Source organism: Hemicordylus capensis, chromosome 2 (assembly GCF_027244095.1).
Source record: "Hemicordylus capensis ecotype Gifberg chromosome 2, rHemCap1.1.pri, whole genome shotgun sequence".
Lineage (NCBI taxonomy): Eukaryota > Metazoa > Chordata > Lepidosauria > Squamata > Cordylidae > Hemicordylus > Hemicordylus capensis.
The window spans coordinates 74,560,194-74,583,201 of record NC_069658.1 but is presented as its reverse complement, the minus strand read 5'-3'; positions in this window follow the sequence as shown (position 1 = coordinate 74,583,201).

Sequence of the window (23,008 nt, the reverse complement as noted above, 5' to 3'; positions counted from 1 at the left end):
TTATTTATTCTGGCTTTTGTTTGTTCTGACTTTTTAATAGACCTCTTCAGTCACAGCTGTAATAAGGGGCTGAGCATTGGACTAGGACCAGGGAAACCCAGGTTCATGACCCCACTCAGGCACGAAGTACAGTGGGTGGCTCTCTCAGCCTCACCTATCTCACAGGGTTATTCTGTGGAGAAAGATATGTCTATCATTGTTATGTCTATAACATTGTTATGCCTATCAACCATAACAATGTAATTAATACATTTTGTTTCCCCCATCTGTGTGTTGGTAGGGCAATAGACCTATCCATTGAAGAATTGTCTGGGAATGATATATAACTAGCCGACCCCGCACAGAACATCTGTGCAGTACTTGGGGCTGGCATTTCCCATCTGGGCTGGTCCTTCCCCCTCCCCCCTCCCTGCCCGTGGTTTCTGTCCGGCTTTAAAGCAAGCCCGTCCCCTCCTGGGCCGTATCCTATTCCTGGCGGCCCAGTCGCCTCCTCACCCTGATGCCACCTCACCACCGCCGCCAGGCTTGAAACCACAGCTGCCACAGTCGGGCCTGCCACCGCCACAGCCAGGTCCACCGCCGCCACAGCCAGGCCCACCGCCGCCACAGCCGCCCCCCCCCCCCGCCACCTCACCACTGTGACCTACTGGCTAGCTGCAACCTGGCCACTCCTGTTTTTTGGCACGGCACGGCCTCACCGCCACCTCAGCCTATCAGGCGCCTCCGCCGCCCAGCCAATCAGCTGGGCTCCAGGATGCACATTCTAAAGGCGCACCCAGGAGAATTAAATATATAGCTCATAAATGTATATAATGATAGCATGCTATGTACACAACAAATGCAGTACTTTTATGATTGTGCCCCCTGCTTCTGAATCACTAAGGTATGCAGCAGTAGTTTTTGAGCTACCGTGAAGTCTAGACGTGACAAGAATCCCAGACATTCTCAAGTTTTAAAGGCTTTTAGCGAAGTGGGATTGCAAGTTTTGTGGAGACAAAAGAACTAAACAGCCCATTTTGTCTGAAAGCTTGAAAGTTGTTTTCTGTCTCTGTCCTTCTAGTGTCCCTTTGATAAAAACATAATGGAAGTAGCTGCTTCCATTTAGAATCTTCGGTCTAACAAAATGTAAAACCTCCATCTAATTATGTCCTTTAGGAGCTGCTTTCTTTTGTGGTTCCCATGGAAAATATTTGTGAATCACTCACAGAGAAGAGAAAACATTTCTCCCCTCAAAGATCCTTCATAAATACATATTTTCCTGATTTATGATGTGTTTATATTTGTTAATATGTGTGATAATATGGATTCCAGGAAAGTCTGCAATGCTGGTCATTACACAGGCACAGGAGTGCTTGAGGTCATTCACACAATCAAAAACTGTGTTCTACCCAGTTTTGGGAGCTGTGTATGCTTCCAGTTTTTGGTTGTGTGGAAGCAAGGTAAGAGGAAAACCTGGGTAGAAGTGATTGTGTGGAAGCAAGGTAGGAGGAAAGGCTACCCAGGTTTTCCTCCTACCTTGCTTCCATACAATCACTTCTACCCAGGTTTTCCTCTTACCGTGCTTCCACACAACCGAAAATTGGTAGCACACATAGCTTCCAAACCCGGGTAGAACACAGTTTTGATTGTGTGAATTATCTCCCTGTGTATTATGGGTGGAGAGGTAAAACATCATTTTATCCTGTTATTTAACCCAGCCTCCACCCTCAACCTTCCTTGGTTTCTCAAAGCTTTTGTGGGAGGGCACTTTTTGTGCTAGATCAGGCATTTTAAAGCTCAGAAGTGCCTGCTGAACAAGTATGTCAATTGTTTAATTTCATCCGACCATGGAAAAATGGCTACGTTATGAGGAAGAGAAGTTGAAAAGTACATATGAAACGGCAACATCATGGAGAGGTCTCTACCCCACCACATCCCCTGCTAACTGAGCAAAGAGGCACCTTTTAAAAGTGGTGATTATCTTTATTTAGCAGGGGAAGAGCAATTGGCCCTATCCAACCCCAGCACAGCATCCCTCCAGTGGCTGTTGCTGGTGTCTTTCTTATGTTTCTTTTTAGATTGTGAACCCTTTGGGGACAGGGAGCCATTTAAGTTATTTATTAATTATTATTTTTCTGTATGTAAACCACTTTGGTAACTTGGGTTGAAAAGCGGTATATAAGTATTCGTTGTGTTGTATATTTGTATTGTATATTTACAACTGGAAATTTGCTAACTAATAGGGAAGCCCACACTGACTCAATTTGTTTAAGAAAGGTCTCTTTCAATAGTCTGTCTTTTATATAAGGGCCTTTCATGAATGTGAAAGCGGTGGGTGGGGTGGCAGGTGGGTGGACAGGGTGGTGGGTGTGGTCACTGGTCGGTGGGCAGGCGCGGGAGGGAGGCTGGCTAAACTCACCTCCCCTGCAGAAAGGTACTGTTTTGTTGTTGGAAGTATAGACTCCCAGACGATCTGCATGGCATCCTGCAGCATGAACCTCTGGATGCCAGGATGACGCATCCCACCACTGGAGATCCCACAATGCACTGCACGACATGTGTGATGCATTGGGAGATTCCTGCAGGAGACGGAAACTCTAGGCAGCCATCTCTGTGTTTGCTGGGGCTAAACATAGCCACATAGAACACATGGTCCCAGACTCAAGGCTAAGTGCTTGATCGAGCATTTCACCCTGGCTATGAGCTGGGCTTCAAAGTGGGGCTAGATGGTGCTGCCCTGCCAGGATTGGGCCCAGTCCTGGCAGTTCTCATGCGCAGCCTAACCCAGGCTGAGTTTCCCTAGTCTGGGTTAGGCTGTGCATGAGAATAGCCTGAGTTCTTGATTGTGTGAATGACTTCTTTGTTTATTATACAACAAACACCAGTTCTTGCTATGTGAGTGAATAACTATTGCAGAACATGGAACAATGTTATAAAACAACAAGGTTACATAGATGATCTAGCCTTAGTTTTATGAAGATAGGTTAGGGAAAAAAGAAGAGATTTTGGTGGGGTGCAATGACTTCCATGCAGGCATAAGATGGCAGCTCTAAATTCATCCAAATTCATAAGGTGTATGTGAACATTCTACCAATGTAAGAATTTGAATATTGTGGAAAATAAGCAAATCTATGTTACCCTTTTAACTGAATGACTATCTTCTGAGTCCCTCCATTGTAATATTATAGTGAGTTTTTGAACTGTACAATAAATGCAGTACTGCTAGCCATTTTATTTACTATACTAGCTTAACCTGTGCAGAGCATCACAATGCTAGTACTTGATTGTTCCCCTAACCCCCTGTCACAGTCTACCTCACCTCAGAGATCTCTCCATCCTCACCTGAGCTGCACTCCTGATCCTCCTCCTCCATCACTTTATTCCATCCCCTTCACCCCTCTTGGTCACAGCTGCAGTGTTGTGGTGCCTATTGGTCAAGCTGTAGCCCCTTTTCCCCAGAGACCTCGCCACCCTCACCCGAGCCCCACTCCTGCTCCTCCCCACAGGAGCAGCAGCAGCAGTTGACTGGGCCCTTCCTTGCTGCTGCCACCGCCATGGCTTCTCATTCCACTCAAGCCACTGACAGGCCCCATCACGTCCCTTGCCTGCCTGCCTCCCTCTGCCAATGGCCTCGGTAGCCCCAAACAGCAGCAGTGGTTGACTTGGTCCTTCCTTGCTGCCACCACCATGGCCACTTGTTCCCCTCAGGCTGCTGACAGGCTCGGGCCCATCCCTTGCCCTTCCTTCTATCTCTCTTCCCCTCCCTTCTTTCTCTCTCTTTCTCTCTCCTCCACTTGCACTTCCCCTGTCTTTCTTTCCCTCCCTCCCTCCCCAGCCTCTCACTCTCTGTCTCTCCCTCTTTCTCTCTCTTTCTTCCTGAGTTAACAGATCTTGTTCATCTTGTTTCCTCATCTAATTCACACAACGGCAGCCTCCTTCTCCTGAATGGGCTTTTTCCTCCCTCACAGCCCATCTCTTCTCAGACCCCTGCCCACTATCCTTTTATATATAGATAGATACTGTAGATTCCTCTCCTCTACAATCAAGAATATCTTCTGACCAGTAACAGTTGTATTCCAACTGACCTTAACCATCACAAGCTCCTTCGCGCTATCTGCATATGGAATCCCCAATGCCCAATCACCATGGTGCCACAGGCTCCTCCCCCTATCTACATATGGAATCCCCACTGCCCAATCATGATGGTGCTTCTGCTCTAACAGGCTCCTCCTCCCTATTTATATATGGAATCCCCACTGCTCAATCACCACATTACTTCTGCTCACAAACTCTTGCAAGAGCTGTCACACATGGGATTAGCCACGGGCACGCCTTAGCAAATTATATATAGATATTGTTTTCACTGAGATTAAAAATCTGATTTTATTGATCTACTTCTTCCTTACAGACATAGTTTATATGCCAAGATTCCTAATTGCTTAATAAAATTGCTCATATAACTAAATCCGCCAGACAGCTACCCAAAAAAGTCCCCTATGCATCCTGTGAATTCATTATTTATGATTGATTTCAAAAATCTGATATAATTATACAAAATGTTTCATGCCATATTACACAAAAGCTCCTAGTTAGTCTACTAGTAACCATTATGTTGTTACTAGCATTTTACTCTAATATGCTTTATGGCAGTGGTTCTCAAAGTTCTTTTTTTAATCAGCTGAACGTTTATCTCCTTAGTGTCACAAGCCAATATAATAATTTATTCCCCTAAGAGTTTCCATAAAATTGCAGTAGGGCAATACATCTAGAGCTTATTGATTGCATTTCACAGCTTGTCTCTCCAGCAGTGAGTGGGAAAACATTTTCATCAGTTGACTGGCTACGTTCACAACTGTGCCTAGTGCCTAAGATTCAGTTTAGCAATCTTACTGGAAACTAGCTCTTAGTCTTCTATCTGAATTCGCTCCATTAACTTCATTTAAGGGGAAGGTATTTAGGCGGGCTTGCTGCCGTGAAATCACCAGGCTCTCCCACGAGCCCAGGGGTTCTCACGAGAGAACAAAACTGTGTTGGCTCCCTTAGCCTGGTTTTGCTTGCTCGTGAGAATAGCCTCATTGTCTCACAAAATGCTATAGGGTGACTTTGAGAGGGAGAGTGCTTTAATTTATTTCAAGAGACAGAGCCAATTAGCATCTGTCTTGAGAATAGCAAGCAAGCAATTGATTACTTCACAGATGTATAAGACATCTGTGTGTTTGTGGCTGGAAACTGTGTGTTTCTGTGTTTGTGTGTGCAAGTGTGTGTACTAGTGTGGGTGGTGGTGGTTATAATAGCCATAAAAAGAGAAGGGGGAGTTAGTGAGGAAAGGAAGACACTTTTCCACTTCAGGCACTTGTAAGGCATAGGCATGCAAATACATATTAAATACTATTAGATACTTATCTAATAGTGATTGTCCCTGAGTTGAGACCAATTTGGCTGCCTCATTCTGTACCCATTGTAGTTTCTCTAGACTATGCACAAAGGCAGCCCCATGTAGAGTGCATTACAGTAATCAAGCCTAGAGGTTACTAGCATATGCACCACTGTTTTAAGCTCCTTTACCTCCAGAAATGGGCGTAGCTGACGTATCAGCCAAAGCGGATAAAAAGCACTCCTGGCTACTGCCTCAACCTGATAAACCAGAGAGAGTTTGGGGTCCAGGAGCACCCACAAGCTATGTACCTGATCTTTCAGTGGAAGTGTAATCCCACCCAGAACAGGCAGATCTAAACCATCCCTCAGGTCCCAGCCCCCTCTCAGTCAGTATCTCCATCTTATTTGGATTCAACCTCAGTCTGTTATCCCTCCTCCAGCCTATTATTACTGCTTCCAAGCAGGCATTTAGGGAAGATATGCCATTTACTGATGAAGTTGGTATGGAGAACTATATCGGGGTGACAGCAGCATATTGATAACGTGTGTGTGTGTGTACACACACACACACACACACACACACACACACTCTCTCTCTCTCTCTCTCTCTCTCTCTCTCTCTCTCTCTCTCTCTCTTATATTAATATTGCTACTAATGGTACTAACACAACACTTTGGTGGTAACTAAAACCATGGTCCTTTCATGCAAGCCTGAAGGAAAGCTTATTTTTAAATGCATGCAGATACAAATGCAGGCATAATAAAGGCAGGGGACATTAACAACCTGCTATTTTTAGACTAAAATGTAGATAATACTAATAGAATAGATGTGGGTAACAGTTCTAGATAGCTACATAATCATTTGCTACTGAACTACATAAGCATGCTACGAATATTCAGGTATTAACTTCTTTAACTTCTACTAAAACATACTATAGACACATAATAAAAGGTAAGAAAACATACTAGGAAGGTGGGCATTTAAGCTGTTAAACTGAGACACTCATGCTATTATCGCTGAAGAAAACAGGCAACGTATGAACATATTAAACAGACTAACTTATCTAGCTTAAAACAATCTAGAATGAGTTAAATTCTAAAGTAATATGTAGGCAAGACAAGGCAAGGTGGCCTTAGTGAATACAATACAAGAGGGGGAAAGCATAATTGTTCATTTGTGAAAGGAGAGAGAGGGGATAATTTTGGCCATTGCTGAATTTGGCAACTCCCATGGCTTGGAGTTTCAACTGACAGGTTTGGACTTTGAGTGACGGCCCAAGCAAGTGGATCTTTGTCTCTGGGTTTTAGAGCTAGAAGTTTCTGAGCCTACATAGCATGTAGTTCATCATAGAGGCAGGCTTGCTTCGCTTGGGAGGCAGCAAGCTCTCTTCGCTTTCTGGCATACTCCATTAAAACAGCAGCAAATCTCCAAAGGTGTGGCTGTGATGTTATAAGAGGCAAGGAACGCTTCTGGAACTGCAAGCATCTAAGTTCCCAAGGCAACGGCATCCCTCTTCTGGAAGGGGGAGCTGGTGTCCCTCAGCCAAGATGGCGGTCATGCCATCTGACTGGCACTGGAACCAGGAAGCAGCAGCAGGCAACGTCTGGTGGTGGCTTGCTTCTGGAAAGTGGCAGCAGGCGCATATGCACCTCCTCGACTCTCAGGCAGGCGGGCATTTCACCAACCTGGCACACATCCTTCTTTGGAGCTGTTGTTGGATTTACTGTGTTAGGCACAAAACAACAAGCACAAACTAAACAATTACACACACACACACACACACACACACACACACCTGTGCAGTAGCAAAGAGTGGGGGGGAGGTGCAGAACTTATGGCTAGCCAAGGTGGTGTGCCAAAACAAGGGAACCTAAACTTTGAGTCTGTCTAAGAAAGCTTGCATATACTGTACATTAGGGGGAAACTCTTCAGTTCTCCTGGGAACTGAGCCTAAGAGGGCTTCAGAATAGCTTTCTCCTTATGGGAAGGAATGCTGCTAGGCTGAAAATCTTCTAATCTATACATGATTGCCTGGCCAATCTCTGTTTACTAGTGCTTGGGTTCATTCTTTGACTGTGGCGCAGACAAACTCCTCTGTGGCTTTGGGGTACCTCTGGGCTGCACATTCTAAAGAGCAATTCAATTTAGAGGCTTGGAGGGGAATGCCCTGCACAATGGGTGCATTTTGGACTTCGCCTCCATAGCCACTGAGTTGGACTGAGCAGCTGGTGGGCTTCCCACTGGCAGTCTGTTCAGGTAGCAAGATGTTTAGGGCGGCCCCGGAGTTCAGGAGGAGCCGGGCTGCATTTTAGGGTATTTCTTCTGTAGCTTGGATATTTGGCCTCCACCACAGGTTATAACTAAGTTTTTTTCACAACCTGGGGTTCAGCAGGCTGTTGGGCTTTTACTGGGACAAGAGGAGCTTGTGTAGGCCAAAATTCCTTTGCTTTGGGGTTTAAAGTTGCAAGTGGGGCTGGTGGAGCTGCTGAAGTGTCCACTTCAGAGCCAGGGTTTCAAAGAAGTAGATTAAGGGGAGGTCTGCCGGCTGCTGGGGAGACCTCAGGGTCAGGTTTTTTATAAAGGTGGTTTATTGCCTCTATGGGGTACTCTTTGTCTCCTACAATTATTTTAAACACTTCTGCTGCGGGCAGGGGCGTAACAAGGTTGGAGTGGGCCCAGAGACAAGATTTTAAAATCCCCCCACCCCACTGAAGCTCAGCTCATGAAGTAAAGACATCTTAAGTTATCGTGGACGATGCAAGTCATATAATGGTACTAGAGAAAGACATACTGTTCTGGTAGCTCCAGGTCTTAACACTAACATCAGTTTTGGAGGATGAATACAACGGAAGGAAGCCCGGGCAGGTGCGTGGCTGGGGGAGTCAGTCATGTGACTTGCCTCTGGGGGCCCCCTCCAAGGCAGTGGGCCCCCAGACAACTGTCTCCCCTTGCCCTATTATAGTTACGCTCCTGGCTGCGGGCTTGGGATGAGGAAAGGAAAACCAGACATCTCCTTTCCTTCTATGCCAAACAGTGGCTGTGGGGGCTGCTTCAGATTCCTGAGAGTCAGTTTGGGTTGCTTGGGAAGAGAATTCCTTGCTAGGAACCTCTTTGGGGCCAGGGGAGTTTAAAATCTGTGCTGCTAATCCCGGATCTGCATATGCAGCTTCACCAGTTGAACAGCCGTCCAATTTGCGTTTCTGTGATGGAGCAACCAGTTGGCGTTCGGCCAGACCCGGGCAACCCTATTGGTCACTGAATCTGTTTCCCTGACCTAAGTTACTGGCTGAGGTTTGAGGAGAGGCTCTCCTGGGGCGCTTGTCCTCAGGTTTTAACTCTGCAAGGGCTTTTAGAAGAACATTAAGGTAAAGTGTGCTGGCGAGTCGGTGTCGACTCCTAGCGACCACAGAGCCTTGTGGTTGTCTTTGGTAGAACCCAGGAGGGGTTTACCATTGCCTCCTCCTGCACAGTATTAGATGATGCCTTTCAGCATCTCCCTATATCGCTGCTGCCTGATATAGGTGTTTCCCATAGTCTAATAAGAATTAGACTAATTAGAATTCCCATAGTCTAGGAAGCATACCAACGGGGATTCAAACTGGCAACGTCTGGCTTGCTAATCAAGTCATTTCCCTGCTGCACCATTAGGTGGCTAGAAGAACATTAGTGGGATGTTTAACATTTATTCATGTCTTCACCTAGCTGTAGTAATTCCATCCTCAATAAATTCCTCAGCAGCCTTCAAACTTAATTTATAGCCTGGCTAAATTGCTTTCCTCCTTCGGCCAGCTAGCACAGATTCAGGGTTTATCTGGCTTGTTGAGCAGCCGTCTACTTCTCCTGAGTTCTTCCACCTGTTGTCGGCGTTTTATCAATCTTCTCTCGCGAGGAGGCAGCGGAGGAGTTTCGCCGTTTACCTCAGTGTTCTGCTCTCCACTCCCCATCTCTGCTCCCTCTGAAGCTTCAACCGGACCTGCCTAAGGTATCTCCTGTGGGCTGAAAGCTGGGCTCTGCCCTTCAGGTATCCCTGCAGCTGCTGGAGGACTGCCAGTTTTCTCTTCCTTCTCACTATCTGAGTACGGGGGCATGACAGACTGACAAGAAGACAGCAGGAGCCAGATTGAATCTATGGCAGCTGGCAAAGGTGGAGTGTTGATTAACTGCACGTGGCTGCTGATTATAAATCAAACTGATGGAAACAATGGAAACATATATATCTCCTTGGTTGCGCAAAATGTTCCCTGCTTCCCTAACTTTGGTCATGTAATGGGTCCACAGGCAACTGCAACTGCAACTGCAGCAGCCCCATAATGGACCTCATTTGGCTATTTAGGCCTTTAAAGACTGGGAAACTTCAGGGTTTACTACATGGCACATGGGCCCATTTGGTGTGTGAACCATGGCTAAGGAGCCGTGAAGGATAGCTCATAGCTGTTTACGGGTGATGTTAAAATCTGAGAGTTCTTGGGGCTTTGCTCTTCTGTGAGGTACAGCTCCAAGGCAGACTCATCTGAGCATAAGACTTTTAAGGCATCCATTATCCATTGCTTGGAATCAACATCAGTTTTGGAACGGGGTCTACACCCATGATTAAGGCAAACGAGTCTGAGGGGTTAGCTGCCAAACTGGCCAATTGATCTATAATCACACCTCCAGTGTAGGGGTGGGTAGTGAAGAATCTAGCCTTCCATGGGTCCCGGTTTAAGGGACCAAGGGAGCCTGCGATGGCCGTAGCTTTTGTGGGCATCCAGGGCCAGAGAGTGGCAACATCCTTAATGGTGGGAGCTGCTCCCCCATTGCTAGCTTCAGTTTGGGAATAAACCACGGGAGCTAAGTGTGTCGCATGGGAGGAATTTCCTCCCGGGCCGGCCAATTTATCCTCAGCGACTAGGAGCACTGTGTACTGGGGCGCCACTGTATGCTCAGGAGTGTCCTCCTTTGTAGGCTCCAGATCCCAACCCACAAGGAATCTAGGTTCTGGGGCACCACTATGGTTGCCACAACACAGAGATGCAACTTCTGCATGGGGGAGAGTGGACCCAGCGGCTGCTTTAGGGGGCTCCTGGAGCAGCTGGGACTCAGCTTCCAGCTGCTGGGTTCGGGCTGCTATTTTCTGGTGGCACTTGTGATAATTCGCCAAATCACATGTGGTGCGGGCCTTCTCCATTAAGAAGTTGGCCACGTATTTACACTCTGTAACTTCCTGCTCAAGCCAGGAAATAGATACTCCTACGAGTTTTGAGCTTGGGTTTCTAAAATCTGTAGCGAAGTTGTTAAATTCTTTAAGCTGTTCCCTTAAAGTATTGTTCTCTCTCACCTGCTCCTAATTCTAACCCACCTCAAACACCCACAACTCCCCTTGAAATACTTTTCCTTTTAATTTTCCGTTGTCACCATCTGTTCAGGAATAGAGACCTTCTAACAACCTTCGAGAACTCTAGTAGTGAGACAAGGCAAGCCTGGGGGGTGGGGGTGGGGGGGTCAGGATCAATAGACAGGGACAAGATATAACAGAGCAAAACAGACAACTTTATTTCCTGAAACAAATCACACAAAGGTACAAGACTGTGTTGTATTGTGCTTATCTTGCCTGGTTACAGTTACAGAGTGAGGTGAAAGCTGGCCTGGACAGTGCCAGTCTCTAATCAAATCTAAGTCCAGATTTCCCTCACTATTAAATTTCTGTCACAGAGCCTCAGAAATTCTCTCCTTTCCCATGCTCCCCATGGTCTACAGGGAAGTGAATAGAGATGTGGGCGCTAATTCCATTCTGTTTGGTCAGAGCTCAGTTGAAGTCAAGCTTCCATCCCTCCTCCTATGATTTCATTATGGGTTTATACCAGGGATTCTCAAACTTGGGTCCTCAGGTGTTATTGGACTTCAGCTCCCATAATCCCCAGCCTCAGTGGCCTTTGGTTGGGGATTATGGGAGTTGAAGTCCAATAACACCTGAGGACCCAAGTTTGAGAATCACTGGTTTATACTCTTGTGTGTGTTCATATATTCCTATAGATTTTAGAATGGCAAAACATTTTGATCAAGGACTCATAGTAGAGCGGGGGGGGGGGAAGAGGATAATGTACCCAGAGTACCCAGAATGTTGGGGGCAATATGCTAAAATCATTGTAAACCGCTTAGAGAGCTCTGGCTATAGAGCAGTATATAAATGTAAGTGCTATTGCTATTGCTAATGTGCCCCTTTCACTGGGACAAAGATAATCTGACAGCTGTTTTGATATTTCAGAAGGGTGGAGAATAAATTGAGCCAAGGTAACTGTCCTAAAATTGAGAAAAATGCGAAAAATGTAAAGTGGCTCTACTGAGCAGTGGCTGACACAGTGCTCAAGGCAATGCTGGTGTGCTTGACGGGCTGGCATTGCTGTGCATGTGGAAGTCAGCCCTGGCACTGTTGTGCAAGAACACAATTGCACAACTACTTAAAATGGCATGTAAGTACCTGTGCTGTGGATCATACATTTTTCCCCCGTTGTACGTAGTGCTGCAGGCATGCTGTTTTAAATTGTTGCACATCTGTGCTTTTGCGCAACATTGCCGGAGCTGGCTTCCGTATGTGTAGTAGCATTGACTGATGGAAAATGCCAGTGTTGCCTTGCACATCAGGTCAGCCAGTAACTTGAATCCATTTTGCTTTACATAAGTCTGTTTGTTTGGGGCGAGGGGTGGTCTAAATAGAGGTATTTGGGGTCAATGAATCTGTTTTTGTTAATACAAATCACCCAGTGAATCTTCCATAACTTGAACATTTATGGGTTGTTGTACACATCTTTTTACTAGCACAGTCAATATTGTACTATCAGCTTCATCAAGTTTCAATCTTCTGCTACAGTTCCTAGATAGAATTATGATGAGAAACCAACATTTAAAAGCTAGGCTGTTCTATTATATTAAAATTGCTTCCATGTTTAAATGATATAGGAAACAGATTCAAATAATATGTATCATCATGGCTTCCCCCAGCTACTGAATATTTTTTCTTAGTCTGTCAGTGAATGTGCATCTATATCCATTTGTGAATTTTCTTTTCCCAGGTGCAAAGATTACTCAAAAGTTTTAAATGATAAAATGAATTTGGCCGTTGAAATAAAGATACTCAATGGTATGCTATATTGCTGAAATATTTAGAATTCCTGAGCATGCTTATTGATTGCCTTGCAGTTGTAATGAAGTCTTATTCCGTCAGAGGTGCCAGCTATTCCTGTAATAAATAGTCAATATCTGCAGCAGTGTTGGTAGGAAATATAGAATGCCCATAGAAGCTATTTTAGTGCATAGGAGGCAGCAAAGAGACTCATATTCCACCAACGATCCTCAGGATGAATAGCCTTTACCTCCTATTCTGCTATGATTCAGATGCAGTTTTTTAAAAATTACAGGTCTCTGAGCATGCCTTTCATAGATAGATTAGCCTTGTTCTCTGAAATAAGTTGAATGTCCTGACCACATTACATTTTCATCCTCTTCAAATAGTTATTTCAGGATGTATCTTCAGCACCAAACTATATGATATAAAGTGCTCCCCAAAGGTTAAAGCAGCTATCTTTGACTTCCTCCTAAATGTTTATGCTCCTTGCTGAGTCAAATACTGTAACAACAAGAAACATTCTGGTAAACAAAGCTGTTTTCAAGAAATGTAGCGTATGAGTCAGCAATACTCCTGTAGCATAGTGTTTATGATAGATTCTTTTCCTGATCCTTGTCACTGTCCCCAAATACTCTGGGTAATTGAAAGTAAGCCCACCCGAAGTTCCTTAATGGACCAAAAAGACAGATGGCAAGACACAAAAGAAGAATTAGGAAGTGCTTTGGCTGTAGAGATACTTATGTGGCCCAAGATTAAACTCTCTAATATAGTTAGGTCTGCACTGCAAAGGGACACAATCTGTGCCAGTCTCTAAAATGAAGCACCAAATGGCACCCCTCTTCCCTTTCCTTCCTTCCTTATATTTGTATTCCATCTTTTCACGAATGCACAAAGCAGCTTACAACAATGTAAAGCAAAGACCAATAAAACCAAAAATTAAAAACTAAATCCAAAACAGATGAGTGAACATTAATGAAGGTAAGATTAACTAACTTTTTGATTGAGAATGTACACAGTATATTTAATCTTATTGTGTTATTCCCCTTCCTCTTATGTTGTAAGTGTGATACTGCAACAGAGTTTCAGTTAGTAAACACAGCACCAGATTACATGCTTGTGAAGCAGGTCAAGTAATACGGGAGGAAATAAAATTATGGTATCTACTATTAAAATAGAAAGAAGAGAATATACAATTTTTCCTCATGTCCACTGAAGGTAGGGCAGGATGCAATAAACAGGATGATAATTTTTGCAAATCTACCTTTTACTCCATGTGCTTAATTTTGTGCATCGATGTGTGTGTGAACTAGAATAAAGGAAGGGATTATCTACAAAATTTCAGAACTATCAAAAAAGCTCAGACAATCATTCTAAGGTAAGGGCATAATATACAAAGTTATGGAGTTTTTTTTTTAAAAAAAAATAGAAATAGTGCTTAGTCATGACACAGCACCTGGTGATGTGACTCAAACTTTGTCATTGATTTCACAAACGTACAGAACTGAATGAAGTTATTGCTCACAGGAAAAAGCAAGAAATGATTCAGAAGCACTGATATGACACTTGGCATATTCAAAGTTATAAAGCGATTGAGGCTAACATAACATCCTAAGCAAAATTGTATCACTCTGTCATATATTTGGCCCTTTCCTTTCACCTGCAGTTTGCAGTTTTTGTCATGTTCAGCCTCATAAAATTTTGGAATAGTAGGTGACTGTTGCAACCACCTAATGGCATAGTGGGGAAGTAGCTTGCCTAGCGAGCAAGAGGTTGCCGGTTCAAATCCCTGAACACCTATATCGGGCAGCAGCAACACAGAAAGGTGCTGAAACATCCAACATACTGCACAGAAGGAGGCAATGGTAAACCCCTCCTGTATTCTACCAAGAAAACCACATGGCTCTGTGGCTGCCAGGAGTCGACACCGACTCGACGGCACAATCTTTCCTTTCCTATTACTCTTGCTCTACAGAGGGGAAGCTAAGAGTGAGAAAGAATAAGAGTGACTTGCCTAAGCAACATAATGGGCCTGTTTACATGTTATCTCCTCTCCTCTCCAGGATTTCTCCCTGAGAGAGACTGGTTACAGGCCTTGGGCTCATACTCCACCCAAATTTGCTCCAGCATATTTAGTCTCTTTTAAGCATGGGAGATCTGGAAATTCCTGCTTTTTAAAACATAGGGTCTTCCATGGCCCTAGAAAATTCAGCTCTTTTTCCAAATGCTGGCTTGGGTTAGGAGAGCAGGGCAGGGGTAGAAGATGTGCGTGTACGTGTGTGGGGTGGGGCAGGAGAGTATGAGCTGGCATGGAAAGGCATGAAGAATACAAATCTGAAAAATAAATAACACCCACTCCCACTCTTCCCTTGGGATGATTAGACTGACTGGTTGGTTGGTTGGTTGGTTGGCTGGCTGGTTGGCTGGGAGGAAGAATAAGCATAAACCCACTCCTGAGTCCTTCCCAGAACTAAATTCCCATTTTCACTTTGCCAACTCTACTGAATGTTTTGTTCATCTTAATATAAGAAAGTCCCATTAAAATTGATGAAACCTTCATTAATTAAAGTTGAACCAGGAAATACTGGGGTTTTGACTCAGTGACTAACATACACAGCAACATATTCAGTGAACCTGTATAATTTTACTCAGATACGAGCCCCATTTAATTAAATGGGGCTCATTCTCAGGTAAATGTGCTTTGGATTGCAGCCTACGGGCAGGATCAGTCAATATCCAAACATCAGAATTGTTGATTCCCGGAGCTTGTCAGTGAACCCAACTTCTGGTCGGGAAGGGGGCAATATTCAATAGCTGCATCCATCCTTGAGGACAATGACTTCAAAACAGTGGTGCACCAGCTGGTAACTTCCAGGCTTGACTACTGCAATGCACTCTATGTGGGGCTATCTTTGTACGTACTTCAGTAACTTCAGTTAGTTCAAAATGCGGCAGCCAGATTGGTCTCTGGGGCAACTCAGAGAGACCATATTATGCCTGTTTTCAAAAGCTACACTGGCTGCTGATATGTTTCCAGGCAAAATACAAAGTTCTGGTTATTACCTTTAAAGCCCTGAACGGCTTAGGTCCAGGTTACCTCAGAGAGTGCCTTCTTCTGCATGATCCCAACCACACGTTAAGGTCAACTGAAGAGGTTCGTCTCCAGCTATCACCAGTGCGTCTGATGGCGACTCAGAAGCGGGTCTTCTCTCTAGCCGCTCCTGGACTGTGGAATGCACTCCCGGAAAGATACACAATTTGAATTCTTTATTGGCTTTCAGGTGAGCCCTTAAAACCTATTTGTTTGGCCTGGCCTTCCAGGGTTTTTAAATAGTTGTAACTGGTTTTAAAGTTGTAACCTGGTTTTCAGGGTTTTTAAATGGTTCTGATTGTTTAATTGCTGTTTTATGATGTTTTAATTGTTAATTGTTGTTTTACACTGTTTTATAATTTCTGTTTTAATTATTAACTGATTTTAATGGTTTTGTTTTAATTGTAAACCAGCTTGAGCCATTTTGGAAAGGTGGTATAAAAACTGAATAAATAAATAATAAAAAATAAGTATTATAAATAAATATAAATGAGGATACCATGGACAGCCAGGAAAACAAACCAATGGATCATAGAACAAATCAATCCAGAGTTTTCACTCATAGGAACATAAGAAACTGCCATATACTGAGTCAGACCATTGGTCTATCTAGTTCAGTATTGTCTTCACAGACTGGCAGTGGCTTCTCCAGGGTTGCAGGCAGGAATCTCTCTCAGCCCTATCTTGGAGAAGCCAGGGAGGGAACTTGAAACCTTCTGCTCTGCTTCATCCCCTGAGGGGAATATCTTGCAGTGCTCACACATCAAGTCTCCCATTCATATGCAACCAGAACAGACTCTGCTTAGCTATGGGGACAAGTCATGTTTGCTACCACAAGACCAGCTCTCCTCTCCCACTTGAGGCACAAATGACCAGGCTCAAACTATCATATTTCAGACACATTATGCAAAGACCTGGCTCCCTTGAAAGTCTATAATGCTAGGAAATGTTGAAGGAAAGAGAAGAGGTCAACCAGCAGCAAGGTGGATGGACTCGATTACAACAGCAATGCATGCACCACTGAAAGACTTTAAATGCCGGAGACAGATCATCCTGGAGAGAATCTATCTATGTGGTCGCTAAGAGTCAACACTGACTGGATAGCAAGTGCTAGTTAATCTGGGCTTGTTCTAGTCTGACAGCTTCTTACTTCCCCAGTGGGTCAAAGCCAGCTGCAGAAGGCAAAGAATTTCCTAGCATCCAAGCAATCCCCCCCCCCCCCCGTACTGATTCGATGTTTCTGTCTTGGAACACACACATGCATAAAAGACACAGGTTTGAGCAAGCGTGGAAACAACATATAGAGGCTCTTCACATGAGCAGTGTGGCGAGCCGGATGGGGTTAGGTCTCCCCACACACAAGCACCAGCGGAACCCTGTGCAGCCAGATTGACCACTCACACAATTACCAGCTCTGTCATGGAGCCGGTAAGGCTTGCAGGGATCAGAGGCTGCCTGGCCCCCAGAAATTCCAGCATGAACCATGCGAGTGCACGGGGGCATCCTAGGGAGACTCCAGAGACCAGGAGGCTTGTTTTAGCCTCCCAGCGGGGTCTCCTCACTAGTCTCTGTGGCCTGGAACCTAGGGGTGTGCACAGAACCACGGAGCTGCGGTCCGGCACTGGGGTGGGGGGTTCCTTTAAGGGCAGTGGAGGGTTTACTTACCCCTCCCGCCGCTTTCCCCCCTCCGGCGCACATATTCTCTTTAGTAATCGGGGCGGCAGGATACCTCCCTGCTGCCCCTTCGCCCGCTTGGCTGCAAAAGGCTGCAAGAAGCCTTTTGCGTGTGTGCACGTCACGTGCACTTCACGTCTCTGCGATGTGCGTGTGCACGGCCACACACGCATGCGCACGGCACGGAGACGTGAAGCGCGCACGACGTGCACATGCGCAAAAGGCTGCAAGAAGCCTTTTGCGTGTGTGTACGTCACGTGCACTTCACGTCTCTGCGATGTGCGTGCGCACGGCCACACACGCATGCGCACGTCACGGAGGCGTGAAGCGTGCACAACGTGCACATGCGCAAAAGGCTTCTTGCAGCCTTTTGCAGCCAAGGGGCAGCAGGGAGGTATCCTGCCGCCCCAATTACTAAAGAGAATATGCGCGCCGGAGGGGGGAAAGCGGCGGGAGGGGTAAGTGAACCCTCCACCGCCCTTAAAGGAACCCCCCACCCCAATCCCTCAGAACCCCAAACCGCCCATGTCCAGACCGGTCCGGAGGCCTGTAGAATGGCCTCCGGACCAGTCCGGGCACATCACTAATGGAACCACGCCACAGCAACTCACAATCTCCAAAATGGAGTTAGCGGAGCGCTCACTTCATTTAAGCAGGGGGACTTAAGTGGGCTAACCGTTGGGAGCTGCACAGCTCCTGGTGGTTTCCACAACCACAGGAAAGTGGGCTGGGCTTCCTTAGCCCACTTTCCTGTGGTCATGAGAATAGCCTCATAGTCAGCCTCATAGACAAATACTGTACTTGGGGAAAGATCCTCCCCAAGATATAAGAATGCTGATTTAAGAATGCTGGGTGCCCAGTGTTCGAAACCACAGGCAGGCTCTCTCCCCAGCCACAGAAGTTGTCTGCAGACAAACATTGGGAGCCCATTCTCACAATTAAGTGAGAAGGCTTGAGGGTGGGGGGTGGGGAAGGCAGCAGAAGCTCACCTTCCCTGCAGACAATCCCTGGAAAGTTGCCGGGCATACGAATCACGCACCCAGATGGTTCGCGGCTGTCATGGCCAGTGCGGCATTCGGGATGCATTGTCTCAGGCCCCAGAAATCCCACAATGCAAGTGCACAGTGCATTGTGGGGATCTCCCTGGTGATGGCCGAGAGCCCACTCCTATGCCAGCACTGGCTGGGAACAGCAGGCATTTGCACACAAACAGTTAGCCTGAGTTAAGGATGTGTTTGCTCCTAGGGCCGGACTGGGGGCACTGAGAGGGCAGTGGGATGTATGTGAGGAGGGTGCCGGGTTTTGAGCAGAATGGGTACTTAAGGGTGGGAGTATTCACTGCTGCTGAGTGTGGCGGGGCACACCAGGAATATGCCCTGTTGCCCTGTGGGCCAGTCCGAGCCTGCTTGCTCCCTTAACCTCAGCTAACTGATGGGCTTCTTTGGTGGGTTTGCTGCCAAGGCGCCGCCAGGATCCGCGTGGATCCCAGTGGTTCTCATGGGCAGCCAAGCCCGGTCTTGGCTGCTTGCGAGAACAGCCTCTGTGTGTGTGGAGAGCAAGGTGTGGAGTTTAAAAGTATGCTGGCATGGGGGGCGGGGGCGAGGCTTGTTGGCATGCTTCTTTGAGTACAGCAATTGGGTGCAGTATCCACAGTTTTAATAATGCCTGAACAGGGCTTAGGAACATAGGAACATAAGAAGCTGCCATATACTAAGTCAGACCATAGGCCCATCTAGCTCAGTATTGTCTACACAGACTGGCAGTGGCTTCTCCAAGGTTTCAGGCAGGAATCTCTCTCAGCCCTCTCTTGGAGATGCCATGGAGGAAACTTGGACCCTAGATGCTCTTCCCAGAGCGGCTGCATCTCCTAAGGGGAATATCTTTCAGTGCTCACACATCAACTCTCCCATTCATGCAATGAATAATTCAGTGAATGCAACTAGGGAGGACCCTGCTTAGCTAAGGGGACAAATCATGCTTGCTTCCACAAAACCAGCTCTTCTCTTAAATGAAACAAATTTTGCAACATTATCCTCAACAGAGTTACAAGTTGATTGGTTCCACACTGATTTCAAAGGAAGCAACAAAGTGCACTTAGGATTTTAGCTTGCCAACCTAGATCATTTTAGCTATGCCTGTGTAAACATCACCACACCTTATATTTTCATTATGGGATTGAATAACTGGATGTATTATTAAAAAGATCATTTCATCAGACAAATCTAGATTTAGAACTGGCATCTTTGCATATGACTTTATATACTCAGAGTGCAATTCTGTGCACATTTACTAGTGAGAAAGTCCCATTGAAATCAGATTTAACTTTCAAGTAAACAAACATAGGGCTGCACAATTTTATGTAAGTAAATTGTTCTTGCTTGGTTTTGTTGGTCAGACCACTAGAAAAAGATGTCTTTAGTTACTTATGTCAATACTATAATAAACTATTTTTGTCAATAAGTTATAGAGAGAGCATACACAACTGTACTGACCTCTTGGCTTCACTACCATTTTACATAACAAAAGAGCTCAGAGCAGCAGAGGCTATTCCCTTTTTGGAATATTATATTAACAGACGTGCAGCAAGAGAGGAACAGACTCTCACACAGAACAAGACATAAAACATCTGCACAAGCCCAAAGAAAGGAGTCAGGGGCGGGGGCGGGGGCGAGGGAGAGGCACAGCAGAATAGAAATGAACAAAATTCATTTTATTGCCTTTTATCTTAAAAGGCCCATGCCACATATTTATGCTATAAAGCACTGCATCGTCCCTCTAGTGAGAAGTCCATGTGGATTAGAGTAAACACAAGCTCTTCTTGCTGAACTGAGCAGATCCCAATTTCCTGGCACGCAGAAAATTCCTGGAATGTTTTTGGCAACCAAACTGCACAACTAAAGCACTTATCAGCTTTATAGAGAGTGCATGGTCAAAGCCAAAGCTAGTGCTCACCGCTTAGTTATAAGACTCTTAGTCACTTATGTGATTATTGATCTCCTTTCCTTGCTTTTTTTTTTTTTTTAAATTTTTAAGGGGTTGACTTGTAATTACAGCAACCTAAGGGACTACAGTAACAAACTGCTGTTGCGGTTGCACAATACCAGAAAGACTTGTAAAGCTCAAAGGCCTATTCTTCAGGCCAAATTAGAAGTTATAAGTGAATCAGGGTGTTCCCTAACTTCACATTTCCCTCATAATGCTATTGCAGGAGTGGGGTGGGGGAAGAGCACCTGCTGAGGATAATTAGCAGAAGGCAGAGGGGTGATCCTCCCTGTGCTGAGGGTGATCCTTGTGTTTTAAACTGGTTTTAAACTGGGTTTTAATGGGGATTCCAGTTTTAGCCAGTTTTTAGCCCTGTGCTTTATATTGCTTTAAGCCACCTAATGGTGCAGTGAGGAAATGACTTGATTTTCAAGCCAGAGGTTGCCAGTCCGTATCCCTGCTGGTATGTTCCCCAGACTATGGGAAACACCTATATCGGGCACCGGCAATATAGGTAGATGCTGAAAGGCATCCTCTCATACTGCGTGGGAGCTGGCACTGGTAAACCCCTCCTGTATTCTACCAAAGACAACCACAGGGCTCTGTGGGTGCCAGGAGTCGACAGCGACTCAAGGACACACTTTACCTTGTATACTGCTTTGCTCCCTGTTTGTTTGTTTGTCTGTTGTTTTATGTGATCATTGTTGTAAGCCACCCCGGCAGCATTTGTGCTGGACAGGAAGGATATAAACATTTTAACCAAATGAAAAAATAAAATACTTAAGGGAAGGCATTTTCAGGGGAGAACTGGTGGATGCAGGATGTGTTACACATGCCTCCTATTCACCTGCCAGATCTCTCCTGCAAGTGTCGCTGGGCCAGTCCCTGCATTCCTTTTAGCAAATGTGTGATTGGGGGCAGTAGGCCAGTAACCAGCCTAAAAGTCTTGTGGGACGGGGGATCACAAAAATGGGAGGTGGGCTAGGTTATATGGCCTTTTAAAAACCATTTGCAGCCTGGGGCACTTACACTGAAGTAATGCAAATGTCAACATAAATTGCAATTTTTAAAATCAATATATTTAATACATTCAATAAACATTCAGGTGGCTAAAAACAGTAAGTGGGTTTCCTTAAGAAATTACAACAGGGGTATGCTTATCATTTATAACCAAAAGAAAATCCACATAATTTAGAACTACGAACTGTTTTCATTAACCAGCTACAACAGAGTACTGTTATTTATAACAAATAAAAATTCACATGAACTGTAAACCCAGTCTAAAAGCATGGCTGCCTGCTGTGATCAGGGCAGGCTGAGGATTTGTCCAGCACGCTGTTGTGTGTTCCATAGAGAGCAGCCAGAGAGCAGCTGGAACACACACAAGCAGGAGAGGGTCGTGGAATTCCCCTCTCCTACCTTGCTGCCCTGCAATTTGCATGCAGTGAATGGCACATTGCCTCTAATCTAATTGAACATTAAAACATTCTTGAACAAATGTGCTCATTTCACATATCAGAAATACAGAGGCCAAGGTAAAGGACAGTCAGACCAAGTAAACCATGGATCTGAATCTCACACACAGCAAAGCAGTCAGAAGGAATTCTTGGCAGAGAGAACATAACTAATCATTTCTTATTTATATAATGCTTTTCAGCAACACATTCCCAAAGCGGTTTAAACAGCACATACAAAATGAAATTTAAATTTAAAATAAAAATATCTTACATGTGCAAATACAGAGCAGAACAAATAAAAAACCTTAGCTGCAGAAAAGATGGGTTTCAAAACTTGTAGAGGCTTTTAATCCTCAGAGCAGACTGAGGCTCTGTGTCCCACCAGAAGTAATGGTCAACAGCTTGGATGGCTTTAAAAGGGGCTTAGACAAATTCATGGAGGACAGGTCTATCAATGGCTACTAATCTGGTGGCTATGGGCCACCTCTGGCCTCTCAATACCAGTTGCAAGGGAGCAACAGCAGGAGAGAGGGCATGCACATACCTCTTGCCTGTGGGCTCCCCAGAGGCATCTGGTTGGCCACTGTCTGAAACAGGATGCTGGACTAGATAGGCCTTGGGCCTGATCCAGCGGGGCTGTTCTGATGTTCTTGTGGTACAACAAAAGTGCAGCTGTTGATCATTTGTTGCATGGAAGGGATCCAGGCATCTCTCAAGGAGGCACTTCTGTTTCAGGGACATCATATTTTAATAGCATTCAATTGACAACATACTGTTGCTACGAACACATTCTTCGTTCCCACATCCAATGGAGCCATTGTGACTGAGCATGTATAGCACTGTATGCACATAACCAAAGCCATTCTTTGGAAGACTCTGGATACGTGTTGCAGCAGATTAAGCCTGTCATGCCCTCCTTTTCATTTCTGAGGCAAGACGGCTTGCCTCAGTAATGAATAGGACAGGACATAGCTCAGCGGTAAAGCATGTACTTTGCATGCAGAAGATTCCAGGTTTGATCCCAGGAATCTCCAGGTGGGCCTGGGTAACTCATGTCTGAAACTCTGGGCAGCTGATGTGGGTCAGGGTCAGGGGAGTAGGAAGCTGCCAGCGGCTGGGGTGCAAACCCCTATCAGAGCCCCCTATCCTATTTTAAATAGGCATGCATGCTAGCGCACACACACCCTAACCATGCCCCCATCTGACACTGATGCAGGGTGTGTGGCCAGTATCTAAAATGGGGCCATTCAGCTCCGTCCGCAATGCTCTTCAGTCAGTGCTGTGTTCAGCCTGGCTAGGCTGTCTGTCGCTCTCTGTCACAAGACAGAGAGGTTCTCCCAGCCAGGCTG